The sequence below is a fragment of the Struthio camelus genome, chromosome 32 (assembly GCF_040807025.1).
Source record: "Struthio camelus isolate bStrCam1 chromosome 32, bStrCam1.hap1, whole genome shotgun sequence".
NCBI lineage: Eukaryota > Metazoa > Chordata > Aves > Struthioniformes > Struthionidae > Struthio > Struthio camelus.
The window spans coordinates 4,312,004-4,335,173 of NC_090973.1; the positions used below are offsets into that span (position 1 = coordinate 4,312,004).

Genomic DNA, 23,170 nt, shown 5'->3' on the forward strand with positions numbered 1-23,170 from the left:
GCCGTGCTGGCCCTCTCCACAGCCTGACAAAGCAAAGGAGGCCTTTGCAGCCCAACGCAGCACGCCAGCCCTACTCCTGGCCAACGTGGTGCCAAGCAGCAACAGCGCCCCTCTGCTCAGCAGCCTCCCACCTCACCTCGCTCCCTTCGCAAGGGCCCACAAGGGAGCCCGCACCACAGCCAGCCCACCCCTCTGCTCCCACGCCAACTACAGCCTCTCTCTCTTCCCTTCGCTCCACACCAACTTGGCAGCTTTTGCCCTGCACCCTCCCACCGCATGCAAGTGTCTTCCCCGCGGTGCCGAGCACTCTCGCAGGTGCCAGGCACCTGGCGCTGCCACCGCCACTGCCGCCCCTGGCCCACCCATCGGGCCCACCTCCCCGCAACCCACTCGCCCTCCTTTCCCCACACACCCATACACCAGCCTCGCTCCCGCCTCCCTCCTCCCACCATGGCACCCATGCCCCCGCCGACACTGCCGCTCCCTCCTCCTGCTGCCTGCCACCCACCACCACTTCCAGCACCGCCTGCTTGCCCACCGCACAACAACCCGCCCCAGTGCCCTTAGCAGCCCCCCGGCCTAGTCCTCCATGAGACACCCCTCCTGGCCATCAAGCGCACCCAGGGCCAAAGGGGCTGTTGGCGGTGCTGCAATCAAGGCAGCCCCGCTCTCACCTCCCAGCCTCTTCCCTCCACAACTCCACTAGCAACGTCTTGAGGCCGTCTCCGCCCACATTTACCCTACGCATGCTCACAGGCTCCTTCCTCAAACACCTCCCGCACCCCCACCACTAGCACTGCACACCAGCCTTCCTGGAAAACTCCTACAACCACTGCCCCATCCTTGCCTGGCCCGGCCCCTCCCACTGCCCCGGCACAGGCCATCAAGGTGCTGTGGCCACCGCTCAGCCTTCTGGGCCTCCAGCACCCCCACACGGCCTTCTACAGCTCCCTGCACACACTAGCTCCGAGCCCCAGCACGCTGCCAATGTGCTGGCACCCTCTGGGCCCGCCTTCTGCACCTCTCCTTTCGATCCAACAGGAGAGGGGCCCTGCTCCCACCTCCTGCCACAGCAGGGGCACACAGCTGCCACCACACTCTGCCGCCCTGGCCCCAGCCCTCACCAGCTCTGGTGGCTCCACAGCACAAGGCCTTCCCAGGCGCTGCTTTCTCAGCAGCCTCCGGGGTTTCTCCCTTGCAAGGCTCCCAGCTTCCTTGAGCGCCGCCTGCAAAGCCACCAAGGACACATTGTCACCGAGCATCACCAGCAGAGCGAGGGCAACATGCTCCTGCATCCTCAGCACCACCGCCGCCACACGACCAGCCCCGCACAGCGGACGCACCTTCGCCATGGGCACTTCCTGATCAGGCTGCATGCGTGGCCCCTCCCTACCTGCCTACGCCTCATGCTCCTCCTGCCAACGGGTCCCACCACGGCCACCCAACACAGCCGCCCTCCTACGCTCACCACCATGCCCACCTCTCCCCACACACATACCCTTTGCCACCACCTGACAGCAAACCTCCTCTTCCCCTACCCGCTCCAACACTCCCACCCGCCCACCACCAACTCCTCCTCGCCCACTTGCCGCCACCCACCACAACACGGCCCTACTCCCACCTCCACCCTCCCAGCCTCACCCTCCAAACACCTCACACCCCGCATCACCAACGGCCTCGCCACTTCACCCCCAAACACAGCCCTTCCCCATGCCCATGCAGCACTCGCCCACTGCCATCTCTACTCTTGCCTCCTGCCCGCCCTCTCACACGCACACCAGGGGCCCACAGCCTGCACTTTTCACCCTCTTTTCCACAGGCCGGCCTCTTTTTTCTGTGGGCCTAGAAATCCTGCACCGAGCAACCCATGGGCACACCCTGGACAAGCTCCGTGTGCAAAGACAGCAGCACCCGGGTGAGCATATGGGGCTTAAGAGTGGCACTTACGTCCTTGCTGCTGGGTGCGGAGACTGGGACCGGTGGTGGCACAGTTTCCAGGCTCTACAAGAGAAGAAATTGGCGGCACAGGCACTCAGAAGGAGCCTTCTGCGGCCCTTTGGGCGACATTGGCACGCAGCTCCCATGCACAACAGGCCTCGAGGCACCCAAATCCTTCAGGCAAGAGTCACAAGCCAAGAGCCCGAGAGCCCCGACTCCTTTGCCCTGACTCCCACCACAAAGGGCTCCCACCCACTGCCCTGCTTGGCCCTCGCCTCGGGCCTCTGCCACCTGCCTGCTCCCAAGTAGCCCCCCGCAAAGCCTTACAAGGACAACAGATGCCTTGGCTGGGAGGCTCCCTGCATCACAGGGCAGCTGCCTGGCACGTGGGGCTGAAGACCACACTGGCGCACAGCCTTGGCACCACCTTTCCCCAGAGTGCCTAATGGGGGCCCCAGCTGCACGGCCAGGCCCCAGCTGCAAAGGCAGCTGCTCCTTTCAGGAAGGCCTGCATGCACCACACGCCTGCCCCAAGCCTGCGGCCAAGCTGCCGTCTCGGGGAGCCAGTGGGCAAGCGGGGTAATCATGGGCCTGCTTGGTGGAGCCGGGAGAGAAGCAAAGATGGTCTCCTTCTCTGCCCACGCCAGGGCTGCTGGGCTCAGGAGCATTTTCGGGGGCAGCAGCTCAACTTCACACCGTCCTCCCCCAGCAGACCACCACCTCTGCCCACCAACAGAGCCCCAACAAAGCCCTTCCTCACAACCTCTCGCGCCTCAGATCGCTCCTTAGCTCATACCTGAGCACCGATGCCGCCGCTGCTGCTCGCCACCTCCTGCTGTCTCCCGGGCTCCGAGGCGGCCGTGCTGGCCCTCTCCACAGCCTGACAAAGCAAAGGAGGCCTTTGCAGCCCAACGCAGCACGCCAGCCCTACTCCTGGCCAACGTGGTGCCAAGCAGCAACAGCGCCCCTCTGCTCAGCAGCCTCCCACCTCACCTCGCTCCCTTCGCAAGGGCCCACAAGGGAGCCCGCACCACAGCCAGCCCACCCCTCTGCTCCCACGCCAACTACAGCCTCTCTCTCTTCCCTTCGCTCCACACCAACTTGGCAGCTTTTGCCCTGCACCCTCCCACCGCATGCAAGTGTCTTCCCCGCGGTGCCGAGCACTCTCGCAGGTGCCAGGCACCTGGCGCTGCCACCGCCACTGCCGCCCCTGGCCCACCCATCGGGCCCACCTCCCCGCAACCCACTCGCCCTCCTTTCCCCACACACCCATACACCAGCCTCGCTCCCGCCTGCCTCCTCCCACCATGGCACCCATGCCCCCACCGACACTGCCGCTCCCTCCTCCTGCTGCCTGCCACCCACCACCACTTCCAGCACCGCCTGCTTGCCCACCGCACAACAACCCGCCCCAGTGCCCTTAGCAGCCCCCCGGCCTAGTCCTCCATGAGACACCCCTCCTGGCCATCAAGCGCACCCAGGGCCAAAGGGGCTGTTGGCGGTGCTGCAATCAAGGCAGCCCCGCTCTCACCTCCCAGCCTCTTCCCTCCACAACTCCACTAGCAACGTCTTGAGGCCGTCTCCGCCCACATTTACCCTACGCATGCTCACAGGCTCCTTCCTCAAACACCTCCCGCACCCCCACCACTAGCACTGCACACCAGCCTTCCTGGAAAACTCCTACAACCACTGCCCCATCCTTGCCTGGCCCGGCCCCTCCCACTGCCCCGGCACAGGCCATCAAGGTGCTGTGGCCACCGCTCAGCCTTCTGGGCCTCCAGCACCCCCACACGGCCTTCTACAGCTCCCTGCACACACTAGCTCCGAGCCCCAGCACGCTGCCAATGTGCTGGCACCCTCTGGGCCCGCCTTCTGCACCTCTCCTTTCGATCCAACAGGAGAGGGGCCCTGCTCCCACCTCCTGCCACAGCAGGGGCACACAGCTGCCACCACACTCTGCCGCCCTGGCCCCAGCCCTCACCAGCTCTGGTGGCTCCACAGCACAAGGCCTTCCCAGGCGCTGCTTTCTCAGCAGCCTCCGGGGTTTCTCCCTTGCAAGGCTCCCAGCTTCCTTGAGCGCCGCCTGCAAAGCCACCAAGGACACATTGTCACCGAGCATCACCAGCAGAGCGAGGGCAACATGCTCCTGCATCCTCAGCACCACCGCCGCCACACGACCAGCCCCGCACAGCGGATGGACGCTCGGGACGGGCACTTGCTGCTCAGCCTGCATGCGTGGCCCCTCCCTACCTGCCTACGCCTCATGCTCCTCCTGCCAACGGGTCCCACCACGGCCACCCAACACAGCCGCCCTCCTACGCTCACCACCATGCCCACCTCTCCCCACACACATACCCTTTGCCACCACCTGACAGCAAACCTCCTCTTCCCCTACCCGCTCCAACACTCCCACCCGCCTACCACCAACTCCTCCTCGCCCACTTGCCGCCACCCACCACAACACGGCCCTACTCCCACCTCCACCCTCCCAGCCTCACCCTCCAAACACCTCACACCCCGCATCACCAACGGCCTCGCCACTTCACCCCCAAACACAGCCCTTCCCCATGCCCATGCAGCACTCGCCCACTGCCATCTCTACTCTTGCCTCCTGCCCGCCCTCTCACACGCACACCAGGGGCCCACAGCCTGCACTTTTCACCCTCTTTTCCACAGGCCGGCCTCTTTTTTCTGTGGGCCTAGAAATCCTGCACCGAGCAACCCATGGGCACACCCTGGACAAGCTCTGTGTGCAAAGACAGCAGCACCCGGGTGAGCATATGGGGCTTAGGAGTGGCACTTACGTCCTTGCTGCTGGGTGCGGAGACTGGGACCGGTGGTGGCACAGTTTCCAGGCTCTACAAGAGAAGAAATTGGCGGCACAGGCACTCAGAAGGAGCCTTCTGCGGCCCTTTGGGCGACATTGGCACACAGCTCCCATGCACAACAGGCCTTGAGGCACCCAAATCCTTCAGGCAAGAGTCACAAGCCAAGAGCCCGAGAGCCCCGACTCCTTTGCCCTGACTCCCACCACAAAGGGCTCCCACCCACTGCCCTGCTTGGCCCTCGCCTCGGGCCTCTGCCACCTGCCTGCTCCCAAGTAGCCCCCCGCAAAGCCTTACAAGGACAACAGATGCCTTGGCTGGGAGGCTCCCTGCATCACAGGGCAGCTGCCTGGCACGTGGGGCTGAAGACCACACTGGCGCACAGCCTTGGCACCACCTTTCCCCAGAGTGCCTAATGGGGGCCCCAGCTGCACGGCCAGGCCCCAGCTGCAAAGGCAGCTGCTCCTTTCAGGAAGGCCTGCATGCACCACACGCCTGCCCCAAGCCTGCGGCCAAGCTGCCGTCTCGGGGAGCCAGTGGGCAAGCGGGGTAATCATGGGCCTGCTTGGTGGAGCCGGGAGAGAAGCAAAGATGGTCTCCTTCTCTGCCCACGCCAGGGCTGCTGGGCTCAGGAGCATTTTCGGGGGCAGCAGCTCAACTTCACACCGTCCTCCCCCAGCAGACCACCACCTCTGCCCACCAACAGAGCCCCAACAAAGCCCTTCCTCACAACCTCTCGCGCCTCAGATCGCTCCTTAGCTCATACCTGAGCACCCATGCCGCCGCTGCTGCTCGCCGCCTCCTGCTGTCTCCCGGGCTCCGAGGCGGCCGTGCTGGCCCTCTCCACAGCCTGACAAAGCAAAGGAGGCCTTTGCAGCCCAACGCAGCACGCCAGCCCTACTCCTGGCCAACGTGGTGCCAAGCAGCAACAGCGCCCCTCTGCTCAGCAGCCTCCCACCTCACCTCGCTCCCTTCGCAAGGGCCCACAAGGGAGCCCGCACCACAGCCAGCCCACCCCTCTGCTCCCACGCCAACTACAGCCTCTCTCTCTTCCCTTCGCTCCACACCAACTTGGCAGCTTTTGCCCTGCACCCTCCCACCGCATGCAAGTGTCTTCCCCGCGGTGCCGAGCACTCTCGCAGGTGCCAGGCACCTGGCGCTGCCACCGCCACTGCCGCCCCTGGCCCACCCATCGGGCCCACCTCCCCGCAACCCACTCGCCCTCCTTTCCCCACACACCCACACACCAGCCTCGCTCCCGCCTGCCTCCTCCCACCATGGCACCCATGCCCCCGCCGACACTGCCGCTCCCTCCTCCTGCTGCCTGCCACCCACCACCACTTCCAGCACCGCCCGCTTGCCCACCACACACCAACGTGCCCCAGTGCCCTTAGCAGCCCCCCGCCCCTACTCCTCCAGGCAACACCCCTCCTGGCCATCAAGCGCTTCCAGGGACAAAGAGGGGCTTGATGGTGCTGCGCTCAAGGCAGCCCCGCTCTCACCTCCCAGCCTCTTCCCTCCACAACTCCACTAGCAGCGCCTCAGCCCACATTTGCCCTACGCCTACTCAAAGGCTCCTCTCTCAAAGACCTCCCGCACCCCCACCACCACCACTTGCCCCACCTGGCAAACTCCTACAGCCGCTGCCCCAGCCTTGCCTCTCCCAGCCCCTCCGACTACCGCAGCACAGCCCTCAAGGTGCTGTGGCCACCGCTCAGCCTTCTGGGCCTCCAGCACCCCCACACAGCCTTTTACAGCTCCCTGCACACACTAGCTCCGAGCCCCAGCACACTGGTGGGCTGGGAGCACCCACTGGGCCCGCCTTCTGCACCTCTCCTTCCGATCCAACAGGAGAGGGGCCCTGCTCCCACTTCCTGCCACAGCAGGGGCACACAGCTGCCACCACACTCTGCCGCCCTGGCCCCAGCCCTCACCAGCTCTCGTGGCTCCGGGGTCGCGGAAGGCCTTCCCAGGCGCTGCTTTCTCAGGACTCGCCGCGCCTTCTCCCTCACCATGCACGCAGCTTGCTTCTCCTGCAAAGCCACCAAGGACACATTGTCATGGAGCATCACCAGCAGAGCGACAGCAACGTGCTCCTGCATCCCCAGCACCACCGCCGCCACACGACCAGCCCCGCACAGCGGATGGACGCTCGGGACGGGCACTTGCTGCTCAGCCTGCATGCGTGGCCCCTCCCTACCTGCCTACGCCTCATGCTCCTCCTGCCAACGGGTCCCACCACGGCCACCCAACACAGCCGCCCTCCTACGCTCACCACCATGCCCACCTCTCCCCACACACATACCCTTTGCCACCACCTGACAGCAAACCTCCTCTTCCCCTACCCGCTCCAACACTCCCACCCGCCCACCACCAACTCCTCCTCGCCCACTTGCCGCCACCCACCACAACACGACCCTACTCCCACCTCCACCCTCCCAGCCTCACCCTCCAAACGGCTGAGTCCCCACAGCACCAACAGCCTCGCCACTTCACCCCCAAACACAGCCCTTCCCCATGCCCATGCAGCACTCGCCCACTGCCATCTCTACTCTTGCCTCCTGCCCGCCCTCTCACACGCACACCAGGGGCCCACAGCCTGCACTTTTCACCCTCTTTTCCACAGGCCGGCCTCTTTTTTCTGTGGGCCTAGAAATCCTGCACCGAGCAACCCATGGGCACACCCTGGACAAGCTCCGTGTGCAAAGACAGCAGCACCCGGGTGAGCATATGGGGCTTAGGAGTGGCACTTACGTCCTTGCTGCTGGGTGCGGAGACTGGGACCGGTGGTGGCACAGTTTCCAGGCTCTACAAGAGAAGAAATTGGCGGCACAGGCACTCAGAAGGAGCCTTCTGCAGCCCTTTGGGCGACATTGGCACGCAGCTCCCATGCACAACAGGCCTCGAGGCACCCAAATCCTTCAGGCAAGAGTCACAAGCCAAGAGCCCGAGAGCCCCGACTCCTTTGCCCTGACTCCCACCACAAAGGGCTCCCACCCACTGCCCTGCTTGGCCCTCGCCTCGGGCCTCTGCCACCTGCCTGCTCCCAAGTAGCCCCCTGCAAAGCCTTACAAGGACAACAGATGCCTTGGCTGGGAGGCTCCCTGCATCACAGGGCAGCTGCCTGGCACGTGGGGCTGAAGACCATGCTGGCGCACAGCCTTGGCACCACCTTTCCCCAGAGTGCCTAATGGGGGCCCCAGCTGCACGGCCAGGCCTCAGCTGCAAAGGCAGCTGCTCCTTTGCGGGAAGGCCTGCATGCACCACACGCCTGCCCCAAGCCTGCGGCCAAGCTGCCGTCTCGGGGAGCCAGTGGGCAAGCGGGGTAATCATGGGCCTGCTTGGTGGAGCCGGGAGAGAAGCAAAGATGGTCTCCTTCTCTGCCCACGCCAGGGCTGCTCTGCTCAGGAGCATTTTCGGGGGCAGCAGCGCAACTTCACACCGCCCTCCCCCAGCAGACCACCACCTCTGCCCACCAACAGAGCCCCAACAAAGCCCTTCCTCACAACCTCTCGCGCCTCAGATCGCTCCTTAGCTCATACCTGAGCACCCATGCCGCCGCTGCTGCTCGCCGCCTCCTGCTGTCTCCCGGGCTCCGAGGCGGCCGTGCTGGCCCTCTCCACAGCCTGACAAAGCAAAGGAGGCCTTTGCAGCCCAACGCAGCATGCCAGCCCTACTCCTGGCCAACGTGGTGCCAAGCAGCAACAGCGCCCCTCCGCTCAGCAGCCTCCCACCTCACCTCGCTCCCTTTCCAAGGGCCCACAAGGGAGCCCGCACCACAGCCAGCCCACCCCTCTGCTCCCACGCCAACTACAGCCTCTCTCTCTTCCCTTCGCTCCACACCAACTTGGCAGCTTTTGCCCTGCACCTTCCCACCACAAGCAGTGTCTTCCCCGCGGTGCCGAGCACTCTCGCAGGTGCCAGGCACCTGGCGCTGCCACCGCCACTGCCGCCCCTGGCCCACCCATCGGGTCCACCTCCCCGCAACCCACTCGCCCTCCTCTCCCCACACACCCATACACCAGCCTCGCTCCCGCCTCCCTCCTCCCACCATGGCACCCATGCCCCCGCCGACACTGCCGCTCCCTCCTCCTGCTGCCTGCCACCCACCACCACTTCCAGCACCGCCTGCTTGCCCACCGCACAACAACCCGCCCCAGTGCCCTTAGCAGCCCCCCGGCCTAGTCCTCCATGAGACACCCCTCCTGGCCATCAAGCGCACCCAGGGCCAAAGGGGCTGTTGGCGGTGCTGCAATCAAGGCAGCCCCGCTCTCACCTCCCAGCCTCTTCCCTCCACAACTCCACTAGCAACGTCTTGAGGCCGTCTCCGCCCACATTTACCCTACGCATGCTCACAGGCTCCTTCCTCAAACACCTCCCGCACCCCCACCACTAGCACTGCACACCAGCCTTCCTGGAAAACTCCTACAACCACTGCCCCATCCTTGCCTGGCCCGGCCCCTCCCACTGCCCCGGCACAGGCCATCAAGGTGCTGTGGCCACCGCTCAGCCTTCTGGGCCTCCAGCACCCCCACACGGCCTTCTACAGCTCCCTGCACACACTAGCTCCGAGCCCCAGCACGCTGCCAATGTGCTGGCACCCTCTGGGCCCGCCTTCTGCACCTCTCCTTTCGATCCAACAGGAGAGGGGCCCTGCTCCCACCTCCTGCCACAGCAGGGGCACACAGCTGCCACCACACTCTGCCGCCCTGGCCCCAGCCCTCACCAGCTCTGGTGGCTCCACAGCACAAGGCCTTCCCAGGCGCTGCTTTCTCAGCAGCCTCCGGGGTTTCTCCCTTGCAAGGCTCCCAGCTTCCTTGAGCGCCGCCTGCAAAGCCACCAAGGACACATTGTCACCGAGCATCACCAGCAGAGCGAGGGCAACATGCTCCTGCATCCTCAGCACCACCGCCGCCACACGACCAGCCCCGCACAGCGGACGCACCTTCGCCATGGGCACTTCCTGATCAGGCTGCATGCGTGGACCCTCCCTACCTGCCTACACCTCATGCTCCTCCTGCCAACGGGTCCCACCACGGCCACCCAACACAGCCGCCCTCCTATGCTCACCACCATGCCCACCTCTCCCCACACACACACCCTTTGCCACCACCTGACAGCAAACCTCCTCTTCCCCTACCCGCTCCAACACTCCCACCCGCCTACCACCAACTCCTCCTCGCCCACTTGCCGCCACCCACCACAACACGGCCCTACTCCCACCTCCACCCTCCCAGCCTCACCCTCCAAACACCTCACACCCCGCATCACCAACGGCCTCGCCACTTCACCCCCAAACACAGCCCTTCCCCACACCCATGCTGTACTCGCCCACCGCTGCCTCTAGCATTGCCTCCTGCCCGCCCTCTCACACGCACACCAGGGGCCCACAGCCTGCACTTTTCACCCTCTTTTCCACAGGCCGGCCTCTTTTTTCTGTGGGCCTAGAAATCCTGCACCGAGCAACCCATGGGCACACCCTGGACAAGCTCCGTGTGCAAAGACAGCAGCACCCGGGTGAGCATATGGGGCTTAGGAGTGGCACTTACGTCCTTGCTGCTGGGTGCGGAGACTGGGACCGGTGGTGGCACAGTTTCCAGGCTCTACAAGAGAAGAAATTGGCGGCACAGGCACTCAGAAGGAGCCTTCTGCGGCCCTTTGGGCGACATTGGCACGCAGCTCCCATGCACAACAGGCCTCAAGGCACCCAAATCCTTCAGGCAAGAGTCACAAGCCAAGAGCCCGAGAGCCCCGACTCCTTTGCCCTGACTCCCACCACAAAGGGCTCCCACCCACTGCCCTGCTTGGCCCTCGCCTCGGGCCTCTGCCACCTGCCTGCTCCCAAGTAGCCCCCCGCAAAGCCTTACAAGGACAACAGATGCCTTGGCTGGGAGGCTCCCTGCATCACAGGGCAGCTGCCTGGCACGTGGGGCTGAAGACCACACTGGCGCACAGCCTTGGCACCACCTTTCCCCAGAGTGCCTAATGGGGGCCCCAGCTGCACGGCCAGGCCCCAGCTGCAAAGGCAGCTGCTCCTTTCAGGAAGGCCTGCATGCACCACACGCCTGCCCCAAGCCTGCGGCCAAGCTGCCGTCTCGGGGAGCCAGTGGGCAAGCGGGGTAATCATGGGCCTGCTTGGTGGAGCCGGGAGAGAAGCAAAGATGGTCTCCTTCTCTGCCCACGCCAGGGCTGCTGGGCTCAGGAGCATTTTCGGGGGCAGCAGCTCAACTTCACACCGTCCTCCCCCAGCAGACCACCACCTCTGCCCACCAACAGAGCCCCAACAAAGCCCTTCCTCACAACCTCTCGCGCCTCAGATCGCTCCTTAGCTCATACCTGAGCACCGATGCCGCCGCTGCTGCTCGCCGCCTCCAGCTGTCTCCCAGGCTCCGAGGCGGCCGTGCTGGCCCTCTCCACAGCCTGACAAAGCAAAGGAGGCCTTTGCAGCGCAACGCAGCACGCCAGCCCTACTCCTGGCCAACGTGGTGCCAAGCAGCAACAGCGCCCCTCTGCTCAGCAGCCTCCCACCTCACCTCGCTCCCTTCGCAAGGGCCCACAAGGGAGCCCGCACCACAGCCAGCCCACCCCTCTGCTCCCACGCCAACTACAGCCTCTCTCTCTTCCCTTCGCTCCACACCAACTTGGCAGCTTTTGCCCTGCACCCTCCCACCGCATGCAAGTGTCTTCCCCGCGGTGCCGAGCACTCTCGCAGGTGCCAGGCACCTGGCGCTGCCACCGCCACTGCCGCCCCTGGCCCACCCATCGGGCCCACCTCCCCGCAACCCACTCGCCCTCCTTTCCCCACACACCCACACACCAGCCTCGCTCCCGCCTGCCTCCTCCCACCATGGCACCCATGCCCCCGCCGACACTGCCGCTCCCTCCTCCTGCTGCCTGCCATCCACCACCACTTCCAGCACCGCCCGCTTGCCCACCACACACCAACGTGCCCCAGTGCCCTTAGCAGCCCCCCGCCCCTACTCCTCCAGGCAACACCCCTCCTGGCCATCAAGCGCTTCCAGGGACAAAGAGGGGCTTGATGGTGCTGCGCTCAAGGCAGCCCCGCTCTCACCTCCCAGCCTCTTCCCTCCACAACTCCACTAGCAACACCTCAGCCCACATTTGCCCTACGCCTGCTCAAAGGCTCCTCTCTCAAAGACCTCCCGCACCCCCACCACCACCACTTGCCCCACCTGGCAAACTCCTACAGCCGCTGCCCCAGCCTTGCCTCTCCCAGCCCCTCCGACTACCGCAGCACAGCCCTCAAGGTGCTGTGGCCACCGCACAGCCTTCTGGGCCTCCAGCACCCCCACACAGCCTTTTACAGCTCCCTGCACACACTAGCTCCGAGCCCCAGCACACTGGTGGGCTGGGAGCACCCACTGGGCCCGCCTTCTGCACCTCTCCTTCCGATCCAACAGGAGAGGGGCCCTGCTCCCACTTCCTGCCACAGTAGTGGCACACAGCTGCCACCACACTCTGCCGCCCTGGCCCCAGCCCTCACCAGCTCTCGTGGCTCCGGGGTCGCGGAAGGCCTTCCCAGGCGCTGCTTTCTCAGGACTCGCCGCGCCTTCTCCCTCACCATGCACGCAGCTTGCTTCTCCTGCAAAGCCACCAAGGACACATTGTCATGGAGCATCACCAGCAGAGCGACAGCAACGTGCTCCTGCATCCCCAGCACCACCGCCGCCACACGACCAGCCCCGCACAGCGGATGGACGCTCGGGACGGGCACTTGCTGCTCAGCCTGCATGCGTGGCCCCTCCCTACCTGCCTACGCCTCATGCTCCTCCTGCCAACGGGTCCCACCACGGCCACCCAACACAGCCGCCCTCCTACGCTCACCACCATGCCCACCTCTCCCCACACACATACCCTTTGCCACCACCTGACAGCAAACCTCCTCTTCCCCTACCCGCTCCAACACTCCCAGCCGCCCACCACCAACTCCTCCTCGCCCACTTGCCGCCACCCACCACAACACGACCCTACTCCCACCTCCACCCTCCCAGCCTCACCCTCCAAACGGCTGAGTCCCCACAGCACCAACAGCCTCACCACTTCACCCCCAAACACAGCCCTTCCCCATGCCCATGCAGCACTCGCCCACTGCCATCTCTACTCTTGCCTCCTGCCCGCCCTCTCACACGCACACCAGGGGCCCACAGCCTGCACTTTTCACCCTCTTTTCCACAGGCCGGCCTCTTTTTTCTGTGGGCCTAGAAATCCTGCACCGAGCAACCCATGGGCACACCCTGGACAAGCTCCGTGTGCAAAGACAGCAGCACCCGGGTGAGCATATGGGGCTTAGGAGTGGCACTTACGTCCTTGCTGCTGGGTGCGGAGACTGGGACCGGTGGTGGCACAGTTTCCAGGCTCTACAAGAGAAGAAATTGGCGGCACAGGCACTCAGAAGGAGCCTTCTGCGGCCCTTTGGGCGACATTGGCACGCAGCTCCCATGCACAACAGGCCTCAAGGCACCCAAATCCTTCAGGCAAGAGTCACAAGCCAAGAGCCCGAGAGCCCCGACTCCTTTGCCCTGACTCCCACCACAAAGGGCTCCCACCCACTGCCCTGCTTGGCCCTCGCCTCGGGCCTCTGCCACCTGCCTGCTCCCAAGTAGCCCCCCGCAAAGCCTTACAAGGACAACAGATGCCTTGGCTGGGAGGCTCCCTGCATCACAGGGCAGCTGCCTGGCACGTGGGGCTGAAGACCACACTGGCGCACAGCCTTGGCACCACCTTTCCCCAGAGTGCCTAATGGGGGCCCCAGCTGCACGGCCAGGCCCCAGCTGCAAAGGCAGCTGCTCCTTTCAGGAAGGCCTGCATGCACCACACGCCTGCCCCAAGCCTGCGGCCAAGCTGCCGTCTCGGGGAGCCAGTGGGCAAGCGGGGTAATCATGGGCCTGCTTGGTGGAGCCGGGAGAGAAGCAAAGATGGTCTCCTTCTCTGCCCACGCCAGGGCTGCTGGGCTCAGGAGCATTTTCGGGGGCAGCAGCTCAACTTCACACCGTCCTCCCCCAGCAGACCACCACCTCTGCCCACCAACAGAGCCCCAACAAAGCCCTTCCTCACAACCTCTCGCGCCTCAGATCGCTCCTTAGCTCATACCTGAGCACCCATGCCGCCGCTGCTGCTCGCCGCCTCCAGCTGTCTCCCAGGCTCCGAGGCGGCCGTGCTGGCCCTCTCCACAGCCTGACAAAGCAAAGGAGGCCTTTGCAGCCCAACGCAGCACGCCAGCCCTACTCCTGGCCAACGTGGTGCCAAGCAGCAACAGCGCCCCTCTGCTCAGCAGCCTCCCACCTCACCTCGCTCCCTTCGCAAGGGCCCACAAGGGAGCCCGCACCACAGCCAGCCCACCCCTCTGCTCCCACGCCAACTACAGCCTCTCTCTCTTCCCTTCGCTCCACACCAACTTGGCAGCTTTTGCCCTGCACCCTCCCACCGCATGCAAGTGTCTTCCCCGCGGTGCCGAGCACTCTCGCAGGTGCCAGGCACCTGGCGCTGCCACCGCCACTGCCGCCCCTGGCCCACCCATCGGGCCCACCTCCCCGCAACCCACTCGCCCTCCTTTCCCCACACACCCACACACCAGCCTCGCTCCCGCCTGCCTCCTCCCACCATGGCACCCATGCCCCCGCCGACACTGCCGCTCCCTCCTCCTGCTGCCTGCCATCCACCACCACTTCCAGCACCGCCCGCTTGCCCACCACACACCAACGTGCCCCAGTGCCCTTAGCAGCCCCCCGCCCCTACTCCTCCAGGCAACACCCCTCCTGGCCATCAAGCGCTTCCAGGGACAAAGAGGGGCTTGATGGTGCTGCGCTCAAGGCAGCCCCGCTCTCACCTCCCAGCCTCTTCCCTCCACAACTCCACTAGCAACACCTCAGCCCACATTTGCCCTACGCCTGCTCAAAGGCTCCTCTCTCAAAGACCTCCCGCACCCCCACCACCACCACTTGCCCCACCTGGCAAACTCCTACAGCCGCTGCCCCAGCCTTGCCTCTCCCAGCCCCTCCGACTACCGCAGCACAGCCCTCAAGGTGCTGTGGCCACCGCACAGCCTTCTGGGCCTCCAGCACCCCCACACAGCCTTTTACAGCTCCCTGCACACACTAGCTCCGAGCCCCAGCACACTGGTGGGCTGGGAGCACCCACTGGGCCCGCCTTCTGCACCTCTCCTTCCGATCCAACAGGAGAGGGGCCCTGCTCCCACTTCCTGCCACAGTAGTGGCACACAGCTGCCACCACACTCTGCCGCCCTGGCCCCAGCCCTCACCAGCTCTCGTGGCTCCGGGGTCGCGGAAGGCCTTCCCAGGCGCTGCTTTCTCAGGACTCGCCGCGCCTTCTCCCTCACCATGCACGCAGCTTGCTTCTCCTGCAAAGCCACCAAGGACACATTGTCATGGAGCATCACCAGCAGAGCGACAGCAACGTGCTCCTGCATCCCCAGCACCACCGCCGCCACACGACCAGCCCCGCACAGCGGATGGACGCTCGGGACGGGCACTTGCTGCTCAGCCTGCATGCGTGGCCCCTCCCTACCTGCCTACGCCTCATGCTCCTCCTGCCAACGGGTCCCACCACGGCCACCCAACACAGCCGCCCTCCTACGCTCACCACCATGCCCACCTCTCCCCACACACATACCCTTTGCCACCACCTGACAGCAAACCTCCTCTTCCCCTACCCGCTCCAACACTCCCAGCCGCCCACCACCAACTCCTCCTCGCCCACTTGCCGCCACCCACCACAACACGACCCTACTCCCACCTCCACCCTCCCAGCCTCACCCTCCAAACGGCTGAGTCCCCACAGCACCAACAGCCTCACCACTTCACCCCCAAACACAGCCCTTCCCCATGCCCATGCAGCACTCGCCCACTGCCATCTCTACTCTTGCCTCCTGCCCGCCCTCTCACACGCACACCAGGGGCCCACAGCCTGCACTTTTCACCCTCTTTTCCACAGGCCGGCCTCTTTTTTCTGTGGGCCTAGAAATCCTGCACCGAGCAACCCATGGGCACACCCTGGACAAGCTCCGTGTGCAAAGACAGCAGCACCCGGGTGAGCATATGGGGCTTAGGAGTGGCACTTACGTCCTTGCTGCTGGGTGCGGAGACTGGGACCGGTGGTGGCACAGTTTCCAGGCTCTACAAGAGAAGAAATTGGCGGCACAGGCACTCAGAAGGAGCCTTCTGCGGCCCTTTGGGCGACATTGGCACGCAGCTCCCATGCACAACAGGCCTCAAGGCACCCAAATCCTTCAGGCAAGAGTCACAAGCCAAGAGCCCGAGAGCCCCGACTCCTTTGCCCTGACTCCCACCACAAAGGGCTCCCACCCACTGCCCTGCTTGGCCCTCGCCTCGGGCCTCTGCCACCTGCCTGCTCCCAAGTAGCCCCCCGCAAAGCCTTACAAGGACAACAGATGCCTTGGCTGGGAGGCTCCCTGCATCACAGGGCAGCTGCCTGGCACGTGGGGCTGAAGACCACACTGGCGCACAGCCTTGGCACCACCTTTCCCCAGAGTGCCTAATGGGGGCCCCAGCTGCACGGCCAGGCCCCAGCTGCAAAGGCAGCTGCTCCTTTCAGGAAGGCCTGCATGCACCACACGCCTGCCCCAAGCCTGCGGCCAAGCTGCCGTCTCGGGGAGCCAGTGGGCAAGCGGGGTAATCATGGGCCTGCTTGGTGGAGCCGGGAGAGAAGCAAAGATGGTCTCCTTCTCTGCCCACGCCAGGGCTGCTGGGCTCAGGAGCATTTTCAGGGCCAGCAGCTCAACTTCACACCGTCCTCCCCCAGCAGACCACCACCTCTGCCCACCAACAGAGCCCCAACAAAGCCCTTCCTCACAACCTCTCGCGCCTCAGATCGCTCCTTAGCTCATACCTGAGCACCCATGCCGCCGCTGCTGCTCGCCGCCTCCAGCTGTCTCCCAGGCTCCGAGGCGGCCGTGCTGGCCCTCTCCACAGCCTGACAAAGCAAAGGAGGCCTTTGCAGCCCAACGCAGCACGCCAGCCCTACTCCTGGCCAACGTGGTGCCAAGCAGCAACAGCGCCCCTCTGCTCAGCAGCCTCCCACCTCACCTCGCTCCCTTCGCAAGGGCCCACAAGGGAGCCCGCACCACAGCCAGCCCACCCCTCTGCTCCCACGCCAACTACAGCCTCTCTCTCTTCCCTTCGCTCCACACCAACTTGGCAGCTTTTGCCCTGCACCCTCCCACCGCATGCAAGTGTCTTCCCCGCGGTGCCGAGCACTCTCGCAGGTGCCAGGCACCTGGCGCTGCCACCGCCACTGCCGCCCCTGGCCCACCCATCGGGCCCACCTCCCCGCAACCCACTCGCCCTCCTTTCCCCACACACCCACACACCAGCCTCGCTCCCGCCTGCCTCCTCCCACCATGGCACCCATGCCCCCGCCGACACTGCCGCTCCCTCCTCCTGCTGCCTGCCATCCACCACCACTTCCAGCACCGCCCGCTTGCCCACCACACACCAACGTGCCCCAGTGCCCTTAGCAGCCCCCCGCCCCTACTCCTCCAGGCAACACCCCTCCTGGCCATCAAGCGCTTCCAGGGACAAAGAGGGGCTTGATGGTGCTGCGCTCAAGGCAGCCCCGCTCTCACCTCCCAGCCTCTTCCCTCCACAACTCCACTAGCAACACCTCAGCCCACATTTGCCCTACGCCTGCTCAAAGGCTCCTCTCTCAAAGACCTCCCGCACCCCCACCACCACCACTTGCCCCACCTGGCAAACTCCTACAGCCGCTGCCCCAGCCTTGCCTCTCCCAGCCCCTCCGACTACCGCAGCACAGCCCTCAAGGTGCTGTGGCCACCGCACAGCCTTCTGGGCCTCCAGCACCCCCACACAGCCTTTTACAGCTCCCTGCACACACTAGCTCCGAGCCCCAGCACACTGGTGGGCTGGGAGCACCCACTGGGCCCGCCTTCTGCACCTCTCCTTCCGATCCAACAGGAGAGGGGCCCTGCTCCCACTTCCTGCCACAGTAGTGGCACACAGCTGCCACCACACTCTGCCGCCCTGGCCCCAGCCCTCACCAGCTCTCGTGGCTCCGGGGTCGCGGAAGGCCTTCCCAGGCGCTGCTTTCTCAGGACTCGCCGCGCCTTCTCCCTCACCATGCACGCAGCTTGCTTCTCCTGCAAAGCCACCAAGGACACATTGTCATGGAGCATCACCAGCAGAGCGACAGCAACGTGCTCCTGCATCCCCAGCACCACCGCCGCCACACGACCAGCCCCGCACAGCGGATGGACGCTCGGGACGGGCACTTGCTGCTCAGCCTGCATGCGTGGCCCCTCCCTACCTGCCTACGCCTCATGCTCCTCCTGCCAACGGGTCCCACCACGGCCACCCAACACAGCCGCCCTCCTACGCTCACCACCATGCCCACCTCTCCCCACACACATACCCTTTGCCACCACCTGACAGCAAACCTCCTCTTCCCCTACCCGCTCCAACACTCCCACCCGCCCACCACCAACTCCTCCTCGCCCACTTGCCGCCACCCACCACAACACGACCCTACTCCCACCTCCACCCTCCCAGCCTCACCCTCCAAACGGCTGAGTCCCCACAGCACCAACAGCCTCACCACTTCACCCCCAAACACAGCCCTTCCCCATGCCCATGCAGCACTCGCCCACTGCCATCTCTACTCTTGCCTCCTGCCCGCCCTCTCACACGCACACCAGGGGCCCACAGCCTGCACTTTTCACCCTCTTTTCCACAGGCCGGCCTCTTTTTTCTGTGGGCCTAGAAATCCTGCACCGAGCAACCCATGGGCACACCCTGGACAAGCTCCGTGTGCAAAGACAGCAGCACCCGGGTGAGCATATGGGGCTTAGGAGTGGCACTTACGTCCTTGCTGCTGGGTGCGGAGACTGGGACCGGTGGTGGCACAGTTTCCAGGCTCTACAAGAGAAGAAATTGGCGGCACAGGCACTCAGAAGGAGCCTTCTGCGGCCCTTTGGGTGACATTGGCACGCAGCTCCCATGCACAACAGGCCTTGAGGCACCCAAATCCTTCAGGCAAGAGTCACAAGCCAAGAGCCCGAGAGCCCCGACTCCTTTGCCCTGACTCCCACCACAAAGGGCTCCCACCCACTGCCCTGCTTGGCCCTCGCCTCGGGCCTCTGCCACCTGCCTGCTCCCAAGTAGCCCCCCGCAAAGCCTTACAAGGACAACAGATGCCTTGGCTGGGAGGCTCCCTGCATCACAGGGCAGCTGCCTGGCACGTGGGGCTGAAGACCACACTGGCGCACAGCCTTGGCACCACCTTTCCCCAGAGTGCCTAATGGGGGCCCCAGCTGCACGGCCAGGCCCCAGCTGCAAAGGCAGCTGCTCCTTTGCGGGAAGGCCTCCATGCACCACGCGCCTGCCCCAAGCCTACGGCCAAGCTGCCGTCTCGGGGAGCCAGTGGGCAAGCGGGGGAATCATGGGTCTGCTTGGTGGAGCCGGGAGAGAAGCAAACATGGGCTCCTTCTCTGCCCACGCCAGGGCTGCTCTGCTCAGGAGCATTTTCGGGGGCAGCAGCTCAACTTCACACCGCCCTCCCCCAGCAGACCACCACCTCTGCCCACCAACAGAGCCCCAACAAAGCCCTTCCTCACAACCTCTCGCGCCTCAGATCGCTCCTTAGCTCATACCTGAGCACCCATGCCGCCGCTGCTGCTCGCCGCCTCCTGCTGTCTCCCGGGCTCCGAGGCGGCCGTGCTGGCCCTCTCCACAGCCTGACAAAGCAAAGGAGGCCTTTGCAGCCCAACGCAGCATGCCAGCCCTACTCCTGGCCAACGTGGTGCCAAGCAGCAACAGCGCCCCTCCGCTCAGCAGCCTCCCACCTCACCTCGCTCCCTTCGCAAGGGCCCACAAGGGAGCCCGCACCACAGCCAGCCCACCCCTCTGCTCCCACGCCAACTACAGCCTCTCTCTCTTCCCTTCGCTCCACACCAACTTGGCAGCTTTTGCCCTGCACCTTCCCACCACAAGCAGTGTCTTCCCCGCGGTGCCGAGCGCCCTCGCAGGTGCCAGGCACCTGGCGCTGCCACCGCCACTGCCGCCCCTGGCCCACCCATCGGGCCCACCTCCCCGCAACCCACTCGCCCTCCTTTCCCCACACACCCATACACCAGCCTCGCTCCCGCCTCCCTCCTCCCACCATGGCACCCATGCCCCCGCCGACACTGCCGCTCCCTCCTCCTGCTGCCTGCCACCCACCACCACTTCCAGCACCGCCTGCTTGCCCACCGCACAACAACCCGCCCCAGTGCCCTTAGCAGCCCCCCGGCCTAGTCCTCCATGAGACACCCCTCCTGGCCATCAAGCGCACCCAGGGCCAAAGGGGCTGTTGGCGGTGCTGCAATCAAGGCAGCCCCGCTCTCACCTCCCAGCCTCTTCCCTCCACAACTCCACTAGCAACGTCTTGAGGCCGTCTCCGCCCACATTTACCCTACGCATGCTCACAGGCTCCTTCCTCAAACACCTCCCGCACCCCCACCACTAGCACTGCACACCAGCCTTCCTGGAAAACTCCTACAACCACTGCCCCATCCTTGCCTGGCCCGGCCCCTCCCACTGCCCCGGCACAGGCCATCAAGGTGCTGTGGCCACCGCTCAGCCTTCTGGGCCTCCAGCACCCCCACACGGCCTTCTACAGCTCCCTGCACACACTAGCTCCGAGCCCCAGCACGCTGCCAATGTGCTGGCACCCTCTGGGCCCGCCTTCTGCACCTCTCCTTTCGATCCAACAGGAGAGGGGCCCTGCTCCCACCTCCTGCCACAGCAGGGGCACACAGCTGCCACCACACTCTGCCGCCCTGGCCCCAGCCCTCACCAGCTCTGGTGGCTCCACAGCACAAGGCCTTCCCAGGCGCTGCTTTCTCAGCAGCCTCCGGGGTTTCTCCCTTGCAAGGCTCCCAGCTTCCTTGAGCGCCGCCTGCAAAGCCACCAAGGACACATTGTCACCGAGCATCACCAGCAGAGCGAGGGCAACATGCTCCTGCATCCTCAGCACCACCGCCGCCACACGACCAACCCCGCACAGCGGACGCACCTTCGCCATGGGCACTTCCTGATCAGGCTGCATGCGTGGACCCTCCCTACCTGCCTACACCTCATGCTCCTCCTGCCAACGGGTCCCACCACGGCCACCCAACACAGCCGCCCTCCTATGCTCACCACCATGCCCACCTCTCCCCACACACACACCCTTTGCCACCACCTGACAGCAAACCTCCTCTTCCCCTACCCGCTCCAACACTCCCACCCGCCTACCACCAACTCCTCCTCGCCCACTTGCCGCCACCCACCACAACACGACCCTACTCCCACCTCCACCCTCCCAGCCTCACCCTCCAAACACCTCACACCGCGCATCACCAATGGCCTCGCCACTTCACCCCCAAACACAGCCCTTCCCCATGCCCATGCAGCACTCGCCCACTGCCATCTCTACTCTTGCCTCCTGCCCGCCCTCTCACACGCACACCAGGGGCCCACAGCCTGCACTTTTCACCCTCTTTTCCACAGGCCGGCCTCTTTTTTCTGTGGGCCTAGAAATCCTGCACCGAGCAACCCATGGGCACACCCTGGACAAGCTCCGTGTGCAAAGACAGCAGCACCCGGGTGAGCATATGGGGCTTAGGAGTGGCACTTACGTCCTTGCTGCTGGGTGCGGAGACTGGGACCGGTGGTGGCACAGTTTCCAGGCTCTACAAGAGAAGAAATTGGCGGCACAGGCACTCAGAAGGAGCCTTCTGCGGCCCTTTGGGCGACATTGGCACGCAGCTCCCATGCACAACAGGCCTCAAGGCACCCAAATCCTTCAGGCAAGAGTCACAAGCCAAGAGCCCGAGAGCCCTGACTCCTTTGCCCTGACTCCCACCACAAAGGGCTCCCACCCACTGCCCTGCTTGGCCCTCGCCTCGGGCCTCTGCCACCTGCCTGCTCCCAAGTAGCCCCCCGCAAAGCCTTACAAGGACAACAGATGCCTTGGCTGGGAGGCTCCCTGCATCACAGGGCAGCTGCCTGGCACGTGGGGCTGAAGACCACACTGGCGCACAGCCTTGGCACCACCTTTCCCCAGAGTGCCTAATGGGGGCCCCAGCTGCACGGCCAGGCCCCAGCTGCAAAGGCAGCTGCTCCTTTCAGGAAGGCCTGCATGCACCACACGCCTGCCCCAAGCCTGCGGCCAAGCTGCCGTCTCGGGGAGCCAGTGGGCAAGCGGGGTAATCATGGGCCTGCTTGGTGGAGCCGGGAGAGAAGCAAAGATGGTCTCCTTCTCTGCCCACGCCAGGGCTGCTGGGCTCAGGAGCATTTTCGGGGGCAGCAGCTCAACTTCACACCGTCCTCCCCCAGCAGACCACCACCTCTGCCCACCAACAGAGCCCCAACAAAGCCCTTCCTCACAACCTCTCGCGCCTCAGATCGCTCCTTAGCTCATACCTGAGCACCCATGCCGCCGCTGCTGCTCGCCGCCTCCAGCTGTCTCCCAGGCTCCGAGGCGGCCGTGCTGGCCCTCTCCACAGCCTGACAAAGCAAAGGAGGCCTTTGCAGCCCAACGCAGCACGCCAGCCCTACTCCTGGCCAACGTGGTGCCAAGCAGCAACAGCGCCCCTCTGCTCAGCAGCCTCCCACCTCACCTCGCTCCCTTCGCAAGGGCCCACAAGGGAGCCCGCACCACAGCCAGCCCACCCCTCTGCTCCCACGCCAACTACAGCCTCTCTCTCTTCCCTTCGCTCCACACCAACTTGGCAGCTTTTGCCCTGCACCTTCCCACCACAAGCAGTGTCTTCCCCGCGGTGCCGAGCGCCCTCGCAGGTGCCAGTAAACTGTTCCTGGCACCGTCACTGCCACCCCTGGCCCACCCATCGGGCCCACCTCCCCGCAACCCACTCGCCCTCCTCTCCCCACACACCCACACAACCAGCCTGGCTCCCGCCTCCCTCCTCCCACCATGGCACCCATGCCCCCGCCGACACTGCCGCTCCCTCCTCCTGCTGCCTGCCACCCACCACCACTTCCAGCACCGCCCGCTTGCCCACTGCACACCAACGTGCCCCAGTGCCCTTAGCAGCCCCCCGCCCCTACCCCTCCAGGCAACACCCCTCCTGGCCATCAAGCGCACCCAGGGCCAAAGGGGCCATCGGCGGTGCTGCGCTCAAGGCAGCCCCACTCTCACCTCCCAGCCTCTTCCCTCCAGAAATGCACTATTAGGTCTTGAGGCCATCTCAGCCCACATTTGCCCTACGCGTGCTCAGAAGCTCCTTCCTCAAAGACCTCCCGCACCACCACCACCAGCATTGCACACCAGCCTTGCTGGCAAACTCCCAACAGCCTCTGCCCCATCCTTGCCCCGACCCTCCCACTGCCACGGGGCCAGCCGCCAAGGTGCTG

General features: G+C 65.0%; 1 long non-coding RNA gene across 1 annotated transcript in view; it reads right to left on the minus strand.

The window, feature by feature from the left end:
• The window catches only part of LOC138063491 (uncharacterized), a 224,207-nt gene that overhangs the window by 199,122 nt on the left and 1,915 nt on the right, over nt 1–23,170 (minus strand). The window lies entirely within an intron of this gene.